Source organism: Cnephaeus nilssonii (genome assembly GCF_951640355.1).
Source record: "Cnephaeus nilssonii genome assembly, chromosome: X".
Classification (NCBI taxonomy): domain Eukaryota; kingdom Metazoa; phylum Chordata; class Mammalia; order Chiroptera; family Vespertilionidae; genus Cnephaeus; species Cnephaeus nilssonii.
Window position 1 is genome coordinate 104,472,215 of NC_137071.1, and position 12,393 is coordinate 104,484,607.

General features: G+C 42.0%; 1 protein-coding gene across 1 annotated transcript in view; it reads right to left on the minus strand.

The window, feature by feature from the left end:
* LOC307095401 (adhesion G-protein coupled receptor G4-like) overlaps positions 1–12,393 on the minus strand; it is a gene marked incomplete at both ends in the record, with an annotated part of 116,952 nt that overhangs the window by 87,064 nt on the left and 17,495 nt on the right. The window lies entirely within an intron of this gene.

The window sequence follows — 12,393 nt, forward strand, 5'->3', positions numbered from 1 at the left end:
ATTGAACTAGCAACCTTTCCCTGCATGGGATGATGCCCAATTAGCTGAGCCACATTGGTCAGGGCAAGTTAAGACTTTTGAATATTGGACTGAGTTAAGTAGATCCCACCTTTACTCAAATATCAGCAAACACTCAGTCTATGCTTTCATAATCAAGAGTGGTGGTGATTGTTTTTGTCAAGAACCAGCAGCCCACAGAAAAAAAGCAAACATGAACCACATAACAATAAAAAACAATTTAGATATTTTTCTAGAGAGTAAAAATAATGGATATTAACTCATCCACTTTTCTTCACTTTTTGTTATGGAAATTTTCAAATATGCACAAAAGTAGAAAGAAGAGTCTAATGAATCCTCATATACCTCATGAATCACCTTACTTCAACAAGTGTCAATGAAGAGCTAATCTGATTTAATCTATACTCCCACCCACCTTCAGCAAGCCCAAATTATTTTAAAGAAAATTCCAGGCAGCATATAATTTCATCCATAAATACTTCAGCATGCATCCCTAAAATAAAGAACCTTTGCTTATCATAACCACAATACAAATAATACTTAAAATCATCAAATATCCACTCAGTGCTCAAATGTCCTAAATTGTCTCCTAAATGCCTTTTAAAAATAACTTTTGTTGGAGGATGAAAAATGGTGGCCGGCCGAAACGGGTTTGGCTCAGTGAATAGAGTGTCAGCCTTCAGACTGAGGGGTCCCAGGTTCGATTCTGGTCAAGGGCATGTACCTTGATTGCAGCCACATCCCCAGTGGGGGGTGTGCAGAAGGCAGCTGATCGATGTTTCTCTCTCATCGATGTTTCTAACTCTCTATCCCTCTCCCTTCCTCTCTGTAAAAAAAATCAATAAAATATATATATATATATTTTTAAAATGGTGGCCGAATAGGCAGATGTGTCCTGCACCTTGTCCTGGAGCAGAAAGAAGGAGCAACTAAATCAAATAACATCCACCCAGAATTGGTGAATTATACACAGCTGGTGAGACAATTCGCAGCCAGGAAGGATAGAGGATGCCTGGAGAATGGTAAGATCAGGGATCTGGGCTGGATAGAGATGTGCGACCACCAGGCCATGAGGATCAGGAGAAAGCTGCACTGCACCAAGTCCGAGTCCCGTGGGAACAGGCATAACATCCAACTGTGGAAAGGAAGTCCACAGGGCTGCTGGTGGCAGGGTATTCTAGATCTAAGTCCACAGCTATGAGAGGCTGCTCCCAGAAAGGCAGTGTGAAGAGCTGCCTGAGCTGTGCAGGGCCAGGGGAGAGAAACTCACAGTCGCATGGTTGTTTTGCCTCTGTTTTGTCTTTGCTTTTATTTGTTAAACCCAGTTCATAGGACCTTTCAATTACAAACACTCACCCAAGGCTGTGGTGCAGATAGAGGTGCAGATTTGTGGAGTCTGAGGAGAGGCAGTGGGGGAGAGCAGGACAGGGAGAGGTAACCAAGAACCCAGCACTGAGACTTTCCTGACCCTTCAAACCTAAGCAGCCATTTTTCTCCTGAAGAGTCAGCCCCTCCAGCAGCCTCAAGACAGCTAATACAGCCACATCCAGCCTACACCATGAGCTTTTCAAAGGAATCAAAGACTGAATAGCCACAAAGAGCCCTCAGGGACTGGGTCAAAAAGAGTCCGTTCAGTCCCGGAAAGCGATACAGCACCACCACCACCCCCCCCCCCCCCAACTAAAGCCCTGTCAGAAGCAGACACTTGAGTGATTAAGATTGACAGACAGATTAAGGCAGACAGGTAAAGCGGGCAGATTGGTCCCGCCTGCTTGCAGTCAAGGCTATGGAAATAGACATAAACAGAGGAGCAGTGTATCACTTGGAACTTAAACACGATGCTGAATACCTAACAGGAAACTGAGAAGTGACAGGCAGAACAGAAGAGTGTGGTCTTAAACCAGCCCCCATGGGGCATTAAAACTCAGCTGGAGTGAACGACACTTCACTTTTTTTATTTTTTATCTTTTATTTTAATTTTTTTTCGTTTATCTTTTTTGTATTATTTTTCTTCATTCTATTTTTGTTTTTTGTTATTTTATTTTACCTTTCCTTCCTCACTTCTCCCTTTTAATCCTGTTTTCTCTTCGCCTGTTCCTGCTTTAGTTTTCCTCTTTCCTTCCCTTTTACCCCTTGTTAAAAATCGATCTCCTCTATCTGCTTTATTGACGTGTTATTATTATTGTAGTCTCTGTTGGCTTACTCATATATCTAATTTCCTCTCCCATGCTCCAAGTCCATGCACCCTTCTCTTCTCTCTTTCTTTGCTACCCAATTTTTAATGCTGTTGTTTTTCTTCTCCTCACTTGCTCTCTTCTTCTCCTAATTGTTTACTTAGTTTCAGGCTAAACTCAAGCCTATCTGCTCTCCCCTCTATTCTCCTTTTCCAAAAATAAATGAGCAAATGAATAGATACGTTTTAAATATTTTTCCTATTTATTTATTTATTTTTCTTCTTATCCACTCATTCTCTTTCTACCTCCTCTGTACAGAACCATGGTCCTTCTCCTACTCATTCAATTATTTAACCTTACTTTCTATATATAAGCTCTGCCTCTATAGATTCTGTCCCCACCTTTTCTGAGTGTTTGCTGTTTGTATTTTTTGGTTTATTTGCTTGTTTTGTGGTGTTTTTCTCCCCATGTATTTTCTTCTTCTTTTTTCTTCATTTTTTTTCTCTTACTTTTTTCCTTTTCTTGATATCATTTTTGCTTTCTTTTCTCTCTCCTCATTCTCTTTTCTCTGGTGATCACTTTTATTGGGGTTATCAGTGTTGTGAGTACACTTGTGTTTTCTTCCCTTTGTATTGTGTCTTGTCAAGTTGTAATTTTTTACTGTTCAGTCAACATGGGAGAGAGTGAGCCACATAACCAGAAACCCTAAGAGGAGACTCCATCCATGAACAAGACAATATCACTCAAGACCCAACTATACCAAGAGAACTCAAATATCCCAAGTAGGGGTCATCCCTAGAAAACCCAGCCCAGAAGACCTGAGAGATTGCAATACTGGGTCCCACAAAACTTCTACTATATAAGACAAACTCAAAAAATCTGGATGGCATAGCATTTTGATCTAATACATAGAAACAATCACAAAGGAACAACAAAAATGGGGAGACAAAGAAAGAATCCCCATATGAAAGAAAATGAGGAATAACCAGAAAAGGAAATAAACAAAATGGAGACAAGCAATTTGTCAGAGAAAGAATTCAGAGCAATGGTTATAAGAATGCTGAAAAGGATAGAAGACAATTTTAGCAATGTGTAAGAATCAAGAGGAAATGAAGAGGAAATGAAGAATGACATAGGTACAATAAAGAACACAATGGAAAGTTTCAAAAGTAGAAGAGAAGCTGAAGAACAAATTAGCAAGTTAGAAGATAAGGTAGAAAAAAAAAACACCCAAACAAAGCAGGAACTGGAAAGAAAATGTAAAAAGCAGGAGGAGAGCCTAAGGGAGCTTTGGGACAACATGAAAGGGAACAACATCTGCATAATAGGGGTGTCAGGAGGAAAGAAAGCTGAGCAAGGAATAGAAAACCTGTTTGAAGAAATAATGACAGAAAACTTCCCTGATGTAGGGAAGAAAAAAAATCACACAATTCCAAGAAGCATACAGAATCCCAAACAACAAGATGAACCTCAAAAGACCTACACCAAGACACATCATAATTAAATTAGCAAACATCAATGACAAAGTAAGAATCTTAAAGGCTGCCAGAGAGAGTCACAAAGTTACCTACAAGGGATCTCCCATTAGATTAACAACTGATTTCTCAACAGAAACACATCAAGCCAGTAGGGAATGGAATAAAATATACAAAGTGATGCAAAGCAAGGGACTGAATCCAAAAATACTATACCCAGCAAGGCTATTATTCAAAATTGAAGGTGAAATCAGGAGCTTCACAGACAAAAAAGGATAAGGGAGTTTATTACCACCAAGCCAGCAATGCAAAAAATGCTAGAGGGTCTGCTGTAAAAGGAAGAAATAGAAAGGGAAGTAGGAAAACAGGCATAAAGAATAAAAATGGTGACAAATAACTACCTATCAATAATAACCTTAAACATAAATGGATTAAATGTTCCAATCAAAAGACATAGGGTAGCTAAATGGATAAGAAAACATGACCCATATATTTTCTATTTACAAGAGACCCACCTCAGAACAAAAGACTCACACAGACTGATAGTGAAGGGATGGAAAAAAATTTTGAGGCACATGGAAATGAAAAACAAAACAAAACTGGGTAGCAATACTTATATCTGATTAAATAGACCTCAAAGTAAAGGCCATAATAAGAGATAAGGAGGGCTACTTCATAATACTAAAGGGATCAATACAACAAGAGGACATAACTCTGGTAAACATATATGCATTCAATACAGGAGCACCTAAATACATTAAAAAAAAACTTCTGGAGGATATCAAGGGAGAGCTTGACAGCAATACAGTCATAGTAGGGGACTTTAATACCCTACTAACACCACTAGATAAATCCTCTAAACAAAAAATCAGCAAAGAAACAGCAATCCTAAATGACTCACTAGATCAGATGGACTTAATTGACATCTTCAGAACATTTCACCCCAAAGCTACAGAATATACACTCTTCTCAAGTGCACACAGGAAATTTTCAAAGATAGACCACATATTGGGACACAGGCAAAGTATTTTCAAATTCAAGAAAATAGAAATCACATCAAGCATCTTCTCAGATCACAGTGGCATAAAATTAGAAATCACGGGGAGAGATCCAAGATGGTGGCGTAGGTAAACATCTAAACTGCTGCTATGCACAACAATTTCAAAACTACAACTAAAAGACAAAACATCTATCACCCAGAACCACGGGAAAGCTGGCTGAGTGGAAGTTCTACAACTAGACAGAAAGACAAAAGAGCATTCAGAGCACAAACGCTGAAAAACTGAGGTACAGGGGCACACACACAATACGGGCTGGTGGCGAATCCCGGCTGGCGGCGAGCGTTGCTTTCTTGAACCCAAAGAGAGACAAGCTCCTGATCTCTCTGTAATCCAGTTTCTGGGGAGAAGCTGGACTGTCTGCCATCGGGTCAGAAAGCGAGGGTGGCTTGCTTGCAGAGCTGCGCACAAGAATAATTGTTTGCTATTCTGGGGTGCAAGACACGGGGATGCGGTTGGAGAGGCAGAGACGGCTCACTTCCAGCCATCACTGTTTGCCACGCCCTAGCCTAGTGATGCCCTGAGACTCCGCCCTGCACAATCTACAAACACACGCAAGCTCCAAGCAGTGGCTTTTGCATATGGATGGCCTTCTCTATTGCAGTTTAACCTAGCAAACTTGCAACCCTGTGCAGACAGCTCCAAAGCCTCCAAGCTCCAAGCAGGGAGGAGAGGACTGCAGTTCCCGCTGTAGCTCCTGCAGGGTGGCCTCAGACAGTAGCTGAACTGCACCCCATTGGAGATCCAGAAGCCAGTGTACCTAGTGGTCAGTGTGAGACACCAGATTTCAACTCCTCACATCCATAAGTGACATATTCGGGAGGCAGACTCAGTGAGCACCAAAGCCCCACTCAAACAAGCCCTGTACCACAAGCGTGTCTCCAGCGCAGCAGTGCTTCCATTATAGACACAGCAAGTCCTCACAGCCAATTGGCCTGGAGGTCAACTCCTCCCATTGTACCAAGAGCAATTAAGGCTTTTAACTACACCAAGACTTTCCACTCAGCCCACAAAGGGGTGTACCAAGAGCGACCACCTAGGGTGATTGGGGAAGCTGAGTTACTGGCCCCTATAAGTCACCTACCACACAAAGCCACTCCATCAACACAGGGAGGCAGCCAAAATGCGGAGACACAGAAGCATGTCACGAATGGGAGAAATGGAGGAAAGTAAACTACTGGACGACACAGAGTTCAGAACCACATTTATAAGGTTACTCAAGAATCTTCTAAAAACCGCTGAGAAACTTGAAGAGACCTGCAAGGACCTTAATGAGAATGCCAAAAAATGGAAAAGGACCAGTCAGAAATTAAGCATACAGTGTCTGAAATAAAGAATATACAGAAACTCAACTGTAGATAAATGTACCCCAAGAGTCAAACCAAAGATCTGGAATATGAGGAAGCAAAAAACACCCAACCAAAGAGGCAGAAAGAAATAAGAATCCAAAAGTGAGAGGATAGTGTAAGGAGCCTCTGGGACGGCTTTAAGCATACCAACATCTGGATTTTTGGGGTGCCAGAAGAAGAGAGAGAGCAGGATATTGAAGGCCTATTGGAAGAAATAATGACAGAAAACTTTCCCTACCTGGTGAAAGAAATAGACTTACAAGTTCAGGAAGCACACAGAACCCCAAACAAGAGGAATCCAAAGAGGACCACACCAAGACACATCATAATTAAAATGCCAAGAGCAAAAGACAAAGAGAGAATCTTGAAAGCAGCAAGAGAAAAACAGTTAGTTACCTACAAGGGAGTACCCATATGACTGTCAGCTGATTTCTCAACAGAAACTATGCAGGAAAGAAGGAAGTGGCAAGAAATATTCAAAGTGATGAACAGCAAGAACCTACAATGAAGATTACTCTAACCAGCAAAGCTATCCTTCAGAATTGAAGGTCAGATAAAGAGCTTCACAGACAAGAAAAAGCTAAAGGAGTTCATCACCACCAAACCAGGATTACATGAAATACTGAAGGGTATTCTTTAAGAAGAGGAGGAAGAAGAAAAAGGTAAAGGTAAAAATTATGAACAACAAAGAGACATCAAATACATACCTACCAACAAGTGAATCTAAAAATCAAGTGAATAAAAAATCTGAAGAACAGAATGGACTGGTGAATGTAATAGAATCAGGGACATAGAAATGGAGTGGACTGACAATTCTCAGGGGGAAGGGGGTCTGAGGGGTGCGGGAAGAGATTGGACAAAAATCTTACACCTATGGATGAAGACAGTGGCAGGGGGTAAGGGCATGAGGTGGGGTGGGGAATCAGGTGGAGGAGAGCTATGGTGGAAGGGGGGGGAAAGAGGAACACCTGTAATAATCTGAACAATAAAGGTTTATTATAAAATAAAAAAATAAAAAATAAATCGCCTTCAATAAAAACAATGAAAAAAATGAAAACACTTGGAAAGATGGCAGCTGGCAGGATGGAGGTGAGGGAGAAGAAGTGAGTGAGTGAGGGGATGAAAGGAGAGTGTGTGGATGTATGTGGTGTGTGTGTGAGTGAGTGAGGGACAGTTAAGTCCCACAGGAGCAGCAGGGGCTGGCAGACCAGGCTTTCTTGGACAGGGAGAGACTACCACTGCTGTGGGCACTCCCCGGACTGTGGGACTTGGGCACGGAGCCCATGCCATCTTGAAGAGGAGAGTGGCCTCTTCTAGGAACTCATCAGCACCACCACCCAGACAGGCCTTGGACACTGCCTGCGATCCAGCAGCCACTCCAGCCAAAATGCTGCTGCCCCACCCACAGACCCGTGGACCCTGGGACCTCCATCTCCAAAGGTGCACTGCTCCTGCACCAGTAAGTGCAATCTCCCCCTCCAAAATGGCAGACCTCCGGACACCACATTCTCATGTTTCCAGTGCACAGGCATCCAGGGCACACCACTGCATAGGCAGCTCTTGGGAGCCACTGTGAGCCCCCCACTGGGCATGATTTTGTATAGACAAGGGTGCACTGCCCTACAGTAGAAATTCTGAATTCCCTCTTCCTGGATACCTGCCCACAGATGCCTCAATTACACGGCTTCAGAGCCAGAGCCCTTCAGAATGTTTCAGTGCACAGTACTAGCAAACACAGCGCGGGTGCCCCTGTGAGCTGCCACTGGGAATGTGCATATCCAACCACAGACGCAGCAGCAAAAACTGAGTCTTCACACCCCACAGCTGCAGAACTCTGGACACCACAGTTGCACACTTTTCCAGCGCACAGGCCTCCCAAACCACCGCTCGACAGGCAGCCCTTGGGTGCCTCTGTGAGCCCCCATTGGGTTCGCACTTATACAAATAGGGGATTACTGCTGGCTGTAGAAACGCTGAATTCCCTCTTTCAGGATACCTGCCCAAAGACACCAGAATCCCTTGGCTTCAGCGCCAGGGCCCTTCAGAGTGCATCAGTACACCCTGTGGGCAAATGCACTGCGGGTGCCCCTGTGAGTCGCCACTGGGTGTGTGTGCATCCAACCACAGAGGCAGCAACAAAAGCTGAGTCTGCCCACCCCACAACTATAGAACTCTGGAAACCACAGTCACACCTTTCCAGAGCGCAAGCCTCCTGAGCCCCACCACCCCAACAGATGGTTCCTGGGGACCACTGTGAGTCCCTGCTGGGCACACACAATTTCAACCAAGGATGCCAGACAACAAAAATTGGGACACCCCCCCTCCATGGCTGCTGACTTCTAGACACCACAATTGTGCCTTTCCAGCTCACTGGCCTACATCAAGAGAACCCAAATAGCTCAAGGAGGGAGCTACGATAGATTACCAAGCCCAGGAGACCCAAGAGATCACACCAGTAGCACCATCCCCAAAAGAACCTGCGTAGCAAAGCAATCGTATCTACAATTAAAATGTTACAGCAAAACATAGGAAGACAAAAAAACAATCCCCAAAGGAAAGAAAAAGAGGAATCACTAGAAAGGGAGTTAAATGAAATTGAGGTTAGCAACATATGAGAGAAAGAATTCAGAGTAATGGTTATAAGGATGCTCAAATGGCTGGATGACAAATACACACAACTCAATGACAAATACACACAACTCAATGAGAATTATAAGGAGCTGAATGAGAATGTCGCAACACAAAAAGGAACCAAGAGGAGATGAAGAATGACATAGCTGCAATAAAGAGCACAATGGAAGGCTTAAACAGTAGACTAGAAGAGGCAGAGGACCGCATCAGCAAATTACAAGACAAGGTAAGAAAAAAAACACACACAAACACAGCAGCAACCAGAAAGAAGATTTAAAAAGCAAGAGGAGAGCCTAAGGGAGCTTTAGGACAACACAAAATGAAACAACATTCGATAATAGGGGTGCCAGAAGGAGAGGAAGAGAAACAAGGAATAAAAAACATGTTTGAAGAAATAATGACAGAAAACTTCCCTGATATTGGCAAGAAAAAAAAAACTACACAAGTCCAAGAAGCACATAGAGTTCCAAACAAGATGAACTCCAAAAGGCCTACACCAAGACACATCATAATTAAATTGGCAAACACTAAGGACAAAGTAAGAATCTTAAAGGCTGCCAGAGAGAGTCAGTAAGTTACCTACAAGGGATCTCCCATTAGATTATCAACTGATTTCTCAACAGAAACACATCAGGCCAGGAGGAAATGGAATAAAATATACAAAGTGATGCAAAGCAAGGGATTGAATCCAAGAATACTATACCCAGCAAGGCTATTATTCAAAATTGAAGGTGAAATCAGGAGCTTCACAGACAAAAAAGGACTAAGAGAGTTTATTACTACCAAGCCAGCAATGCAAGAAATGCTAAAGGGACTGCTGTAAAAAGGAGAAACAGAAAGGCAAGAAGAAACACAAATATTAAGAATAAAAATGACAACAAAGAAGTACTTATCAATAAAAACATTAGGTGTAAATGGATTAAATTATATAATCAAAAGACATAGGGTAACTGAATGGATAAGAAAACATGACCCATATATTTGCAATCTGCAAGAGACTCACCTCAAAACAAAGGATTCACACAGACTGAGAGTGAAGGTATGGAAAAAAAATTTTCAGGCAAATGGAAATGAGAAAAAAGCTGGGGTTGTGATATTTATATCTGACAAAATACACCTCAAAGTAAAGGCCATAACAAGAGATAAGGAAGGCCACTACATAATACTAAAGGGAGCAATTCAACAAGAAGATATAACTCTGGCAAACATATATGCAACCAATACAGGAGTGCCCAAATACATAAAACAACTTCTGGAAGATATCAAGGGAGAAATTGATAGCAATACAGTCATAGTAGGGGACTTTAATACTCCACTGACACCACTGGATAAATCCTCTAAACAACAAATCAGCAAAGAAATAGCAATCCTAAATGACACACTAGATCAGATGGACAATCCTAATTGACATCTTCAGAATATTTCACCCCAAAGCTACAGAATATACATTCTTCTCCAGTGCACATGGGACATTTTCAAAGATAGACCACATATTAAGACACAGGCAAAGTCTCTTCAAATTCAAGAGGGTAGAAATCATAACAAGCATCTTCTCAGATCATAATGGCATAAAACTAGAAATAAACTACAATAAAAACAATGAAACACTTGGAGGCTAAATAGCATGCTATTAAATAATGATTGGGTTACCAAATAAATCAAAGAAGAAATAAAAAGCATCCTGGAAACAAATGACAATGAAAACACAACAATCCAAAATCTATGGGACACAATGAAAGCAGTCCTGAGAGGGAAGTTCATAGCTCTACAGGGATACCTCAAAAAAAAAAGAAAAGAAAAGAAAAGCCCACAGTATCCAGAAGGAAGGAAATAATAAAGATCAGAGCAGAAATAAATGACATAGAGACCAAAAAAAAAAAATACAAAAGATCAATGAAACCAAGAGCTGGTTCTTTGAAAGGATAAATAAGATTGATGAACTTCTCACCAGGCTCACCAGGAAACAAAGAGAGAGGGCCCAAATAAACAAAATCAGAAATGAAAGAGGTGAAGTAACAACTGACCCTACTGATATACAAAGGTTTGTAAAAATAAAAATACTACAAACTACTCTACTCCAAAAAACTGGACAACCTCGACGAAATGGACACATTCATAGACAAGCTTCCAAAATTCAATAAGGAAGAATTTTAAAAAAAAACGAAATAGGCTGATAACTACTGAAGAAATTGAAACAGTAATCAAAAAGCTTCCAACAAACACAAGCCCTGGACCAGATGGTTTCACAGGGGAGTTTTACTGAACATTCAAAGAAGAACTAAAACCAATCCTTCTCAGACTATTCAAAAAAATTCAAGAGGAAGGGACACTTCCAAGCTCTTTCTATGAAGCCAGCATTACCCTAATCCCAAAACCAGATAAAGACACCACAAAGAAAGAGAACCACAGGCCAATATCCCTGATGAACATAGATGCTAAAATCCTCAACAAAATTCTAGCAAACCGGATTCAGCATTACATTAGAAAAATCATACACCATGACCAAATTGGATTTATTCCAGGGATGCAAGGCTGGTACAATATCTGAAAATCAATAAACATGACACATCACATAAACAAATTGAGAGACAAAAATCACATAATCATATTGATTGATGCAGAAAAGGCATTTGACAAAGTCCAACACCCTTTTCTGATAAAAACTCTCAGCAAGGTGGGAATAGAAGGATCATACTTCAACATAATAAAAGCCTTATATGACAAACCTACAGCCAACATCATACTCAATGGGCAAAAACTAAATCCATTTCCCCTAAGAACAGGAACAAGACAGGGATACCCACTTGCACCATTTCTGTTCAACATAATACTGGAAGTGCTAGCCAAAGCGATCAGACAAGAAGAAATAAAAGGAATCCAAGGAAGGCTGGCTGAATGGAAATTCTACAACTAGAAGGAAAGAGAAAAGCACACTGAGACTCAGAGGAGCTGCGGAAGTAAAGGCAGAGGTATGGAGGCGGGTGCGTGGAGAGGGCTGGCAACTGAGTACGTGGCTGTCTTTTTCAATTGGGAAGGAGACAAAGGCTCCCAACTGCTCTGAACTCAGTTCCGGGTGAGACTCTGGGGACCCAGACTTATAAGGGGAGAAATTGGATGGTCTGGCAGTGGGCAGAACTCAAGGGCGGCTTTCTCTCAGAGGTGCTTGCAGTGATTATCTGAGATCTGGGGGCCTCTTAGGGCAGAGCTGATGGGAAGCCATTGCTGTTTGCTCTGCCCTGAGACTCCACCCCACCCCAGCTGTGAACAGAGGCTTTTGCATATGAATGACTTGGTCCTTTGAAATCTAAACTTACCTAACAAAGTGCAGCTGAGTCAGTGAGACCCAGAACATCCAAAAGAAGGCCCAAGGCCCCACAGCAGCTTGCATTGCTTCACAGCTGGGCCTCATCTGGGCACCTCCAAAACCCAAACAAAGAAGAGGAATCTGCAGATCTCTCCGTAGCTCCTGCTGGGTGGCCTCAGGCAGAGACTAAATTAGCACCTCCTTGGAGATCCAAGAGCCAGTGTACCCAGGGGTCAGAGTAGGACCATCCAGATTACAACTCCTCAGATCCATAAGGGATACACCAGTGACACCAACAACAATCAAGGCTTAACTACAACAAGACTGTGCACACAGCCCACAAAGGGGTGCACCAAGAGTGTCCACCTCAAGTAAATGGGGAGG